The 5,127-nt window shown below is 41.1% G+C and overlaps 1 long non-coding RNA gene across 1 annotated transcript; it reads left to right on the plus strand.

Annotated features, from left to right (window-relative positions):
* Positions 1 to 3,262: 3,262 nt before the first annotated feature.
* On the plus strand, positions 3,263 to 3,857 carry LOC138569032 (uncharacterized). Its single transcript, XR_011303068.1, has 3 exons — positions 3,263 to 3,390; positions 3,487 to 3,625; positions 3,749 to 3,857. It is a non-coding gene; the product is annotated as an uncharacterized lncRNA (long non-coding RNA).
* Positions 3,858 to 5,127: the final 1,270 nt, after the last annotated feature.

Here is a 5,127-nt window from a genome sequence, read left to right on the forward strand (position 1 = left end):
TTTAGAGAACACTACTATCTCTAATGCTCGTGAACAATTAGTGAAAACTAATAAACTCTTTGACGACTTTAAGTCGACCACTCTAAGCAAAAAAACAAAGAAACTTCAGTTTGACATACAGGAATTTAAAGTGGATAAAATATTCCCATATATCACAGAGGAATATATTGAAGCCGCCAAAACACAGTCAACTTCCCAACCACGAAATAAAGGCAGACGTAGGTGGGTGTCTTTTTCCAATTCTAGCAGTAGCAGCTCAGACGGTCAGGCCAGACAAGACCGGCAATCACCACAAGCCTTTGGAAATCACCCACCCCAACAACCTTTTTTACCACCGCAGCCTTTTTTAGGCAGAGGTGGCCCCGGAGGGCCTTTCTGGGGGCAACCATGGTTTCCCCCCTATCAACAACCGCGCCGCCAATTTCGCGGACGGCGTCGTCTGAACAGGTAGTTGAACAAAGCGACATACCAATTTTTAATCTTGCTAAAATTGATCTTACATCTCCTCAGATTAAAGTTCTCTCGAAAGGGCTTTCATTTGTGCCCTCACAAAAAACGGATTGGTTTGAAACAGAACTTGAGGTTCGCCGGTTCCTTAGAACAGTGCGCCTCAAAGTTTTCTTTAATGAACATGGAGGAAATGAGCAGGAACTAGACACTGGCTTACGAGCCCCTTCAACCTTCAAGCCCCAAGACAATGAAGTCACAAGAGAAATTTTGACCTTTGAAAAATGTGTCCTTCGAGATTTAGACAAACTCAAAAGTAATTCAAAACAGAAATCTCTTAGACATAATCTCTCTAAATTAGAAAACTCTGCTCTCACTGAACTATCTAACAACCCCTCCATTGTCATAAAACCTGCAGACAAAGGAGGCGGAATTGTAGTTATGTCTAAGGCTCAATATATCAACATGATGGACACGCTATTACAAGATGATGTCAGCTATAAGAAACTTAGGAAGGATCCCACCCGAGACATTCGCACAGAAATTGAAAGCGTAGTACAATTTGCTTTAGATCGCAAATGGATTACGGAAAAAGAATCTAAATTTCTCATTACCAGTCAAAGTCGTATTCCGACTATGTATTCTTTACCTAAGATACATAAAAATCAGGAAAACCCACCCGGAAGACCAATAGTGTCAGGCTGTGGTTCAATTTTAGAACCACTTTGCAAATTTATTGACGTATTTCTGAAACCTATTAGCGTAAAAACTGAGACATACCTCAGAGATACGACTGACACTATTACTATCTTTGAAAATCTTGAATTTGACAACACTACTCAATTACTGGTGACAATGGATATCCAATCCCTCTATACTAGCATCCCACAAGATCAAGCGATAGAATGCATGCGAGAAGTTCTCCTGGAATATGATTCTCAGGATCGCGTTCCACATAACTTCATCTTGGAACTTATGGCCATAGCTCTCAACAAAAATTATTTTGAATTTAATGGCCAGTTTTTCTTACAAGTAAAAGGTACGGCTATGGGGGCTGCTTTTGCGCCGAGCCTAGCGATTCTCTTTATGTTCAAATTTGAAACTCGTCACATTCTATCTTCCACCAATCCCTTCCGCTATTCTATAACCAAATGGAAGAGATATATCGATGACATCATATTTATTTGGACAGGTACCAAAGCCGAGCTAATACTCTTCTTTGAATGGTTGAATAACGTTGATCATAATATCAAGTTCACCATGGAGTCTAGCAATATTCAGATCCCTTTTCTAGACTTATTAATTAAAGATGATTTTGGAAAATTGAAGTGTTCGCTTTTCCGTAAAACCACAGCTCGTAATACTCTCCTACATTACTCCAGCAATCACCCTCGACATATTAGGGATAATCTACCCTATGGCCAGTTTCTCCGGATCCGGCGAAACTGTTCCGAGTTATTTGATTATTATGAACAAGCAGATAAGCTTAGCAGTCGCCTTAGAGACAGAGGTTATCCTAAACGATTGATCACACAAGCGTACAAAAGGGCTCGGTTTACTGACCGTGACAATTTGCTAACGCCCAAACAAAATTCCAATTCAGTACTGGATAAGAACAATTCACAGATGACATGTGTATTGACCCATGGGCCTCAGACCTTCGAGATTAAAAAACTCATCTCGAAATACTGGCCCATTGTCAAAATAAATCTGCCAGACACACCTCCTCCCCGCTTTGCTTTCAAGAGGGGCAGCAATATTCGTGACAAACTTGTGCACTCTTCCCTTAAGAAAGCCGCCCCTAGAATAGGACTGTGGGACCTGAGGACCACCACAGGGCATTTCCCTTGTGGATCTTGCTCTGTCTGTCAATTCACCAGGAAAATGAAGGAGTTCAAAATTGGGCCAAAAACATGGACATTTACCACTATGACAAACTGCAAAACCGCACATGTGGTATACTGCATCCAATGCCCGTGTGGCCTTCGGTATGTTGGTCAAACTTCACGACCGGTACATATTAGAATATCAGAACATCGATCTAGAATCAGGTGTAAAACACTTACCGCACCCCTAGTAAGTCACTACATTGAGCTACAGCACTCTGCTAATGACATATTATGGTGGATTCTGGATGTGGTCAAAAATACGCCCAACATAACCCACTGCCTCCTACAGAAGGAGGCTCGATGGATCCATCGTTTATCCACTCACATTAATGGACTTAATGAGGATTTCAGTCCAATTTAACATGTTTTGGCTTCCATCCCACACCTGGGTTTTGCCTTGCGGGCGGCTGCCTCCTTCCAGCAGCATGTGTTCTGCTCCCCAGCCGGACGCTTCTCCGCAGGCTTCTGTCTGCTTTCCGGCGCGGCAGCTTCTCTTAGTTGACGTTACAGAGGCCGCTGTTATGGCGCCCTTTTGTATCCACCCAAGTGAGTGACATGCAGGTGGGGCAGCTCTCAGCCTATCCACACATCTTATTTTCAGGCCCAATGAAATGGCGAGTTAGGCCTCCTGCCCTCTTTAGGCTATATGAACATTCGTGCTCGCTTTGCAGAGTGTTGCGAGAGGTTTTCAAGAAAGGCTGTTCCCCTCGTACATCTGCATTATACTTTGGTCAAGTCGTTATAGGTAAGACGCGATTTTCTCGTGGGTTCTTTCCTTAACACAGTTTAGTGTTTACTGCATATATCCGTCCATTCTTCTAACACGATTTCTCGTGGGTTCTTTCTTAAACACAGTTTAGTGTTTACAGTATATATCTGTCCATCCCTCTAACACTTTTTCATCATGTTCTATTTTTCAGAGGCTGTACACCTTTTATGCCAGTGATATGGGACCACACTAGCCTACCCGACGCATGTGCTCTCCGCACTATATACTCCGCAGACTGCACCTTTCAACTGTGCATGCTATCTAGTTACAGGATTTAATCCACATGTGAGTACATACCTCTATACTCCTCTCCCCATTTGGATAACCTCTATTTGTACTTTTCTTCACTTTTATTCTGATAAGTTCCCCCTTCCCTTTCAGTTGTTGTTTTTTCCAACCTGACCCGATGCAGTTACACCAAGGGCCCTGTTGGTTCCGCTCTTCAGGCATTACTGTTGTGGGCCCCTGAGCCCGTTTTCACGCCTGTATTTCTAACTTTTCCACAGCCTACAAAATTGAGGTAATTGATTTCCTAATTTATTCTCTTTTAAACAACAAGGGCAACTTTACTCAAATTTTGGAGTTCACTCCCATTATGCTTTTAAATTTAATTCCATTTTCTTTCATGTCTGCTTCCCCACAGGGTTAAACTGTTGTGAGGTTCTTTCGCCCTGAGGAAGGCAACTTTCAACTATGTAAAGAAACTATGGCCAGACAGGCGGCATTTCAGCCGAAACGTTGTTGTGATGATGTCAACCTTGATTTTTCTTGAATTTTTTTTTTGACACCTACACGTAGGCAGACCTGTCATTAGGAATATTGGAGTTAGAGTTTGAGAGGATACGGTTGTTCTGTGTAGAGAAGGAAGAACTTTTTACCTTAAGAACCGTCTATATATCTTCTCTCCACTAGTACTCCATTCCTTTTTTATTTCTTCTTTGTGACTTTACAACAAAGAAGAACCTATTTTAAAAAATATTTTTTTCTGTTTCTCATAAAAAGAATAATTGATTGTTTTCTGTTCTTTAAACAAAATTGTGAATTACAACTGTGAGTGTTTTAACAATTTCTGTTATACTTCTTTGTTATTACAACCTTTATGCTCATCAGGATTTTCTTTGTCTAAATAATAAATATTTCAAATAACTTTCTAGAAATTTGCCCTTTTTGTTTTCAGAGAATTTCATAAAAATGCATGATACCAGAGTTTGGTACTTTTTTGAACAATTTAATCATGTTGATTTTGATACATAGCAGTAAGGGATCTACGGTGTTATTTTGGTCTTTTGTCCCCTCCTTTTCTGCTCATGGGGCAAATCCCCCCCCTCTTTCTTTGTTTCCATTATTACTGGTGACAGTAATACTGGCAATCCCTGCATGGAGTCCTATGGACTGGGGATTGACATACCGTTGCCGTCACCTGTAATCTGCCAGTAATACCGACAGATCAGGCAGCGGTAACGGTATTACCGTTTGCCAGTATCCCACCAGATTTACCAGTCGGATAACGGCAAACACATAATGAGGCCCATTGACCCTTAAAGATTAGAATAACACAAGGCCAATGGCTGGAAGATTTGATAAACTGACATCTATAGCTAGTTTCCTGATTTTTGTTCTTAGATGGACTTGCATAGCTGTTTCATTTTTAGTATTGTCCAGTATGATTCCCAGATATGTAAAGCATTGGACTTTTTCAATCTCGGAAAACTGAAAAACTAAAATGTTTCTTCCAAAGGTGACTATTTTTGTTTTCTCTTTGTTTACTTCCAAATTGTTGGTTGTTGCATATACTTGAAGGTTATCGAGTTGACGCTGTAATCCTATAGGCGTCTGATCAATTAATATGAGATCGTCGGCATAGAGTAATCTGCTGATTTTGTGTTGATCCAACTGCGGTGGAAACAATCTCACAGTGCTTTCTGATGTTTGAAAGTCACCAAGATAGGCCAAAAAGAGAGAGGGGGCCAACGGGCACCCCTGCTTGACTCCCCTTTGGATCCCAATTGTTTTTTGATAGAG

This window comes from Ambystoma mexicanum, chromosome 2q (assembly GCF_040938575.1).
Source record: "Ambystoma mexicanum isolate Mex_15411 chromosome 2q, UKY_AmexF1_1, whole genome shotgun sequence".
NCBI lineage: Eukaryota > Metazoa > Chordata > Amphibia > Caudata > Ambystomatidae > Ambystoma > Ambystoma mexicanum.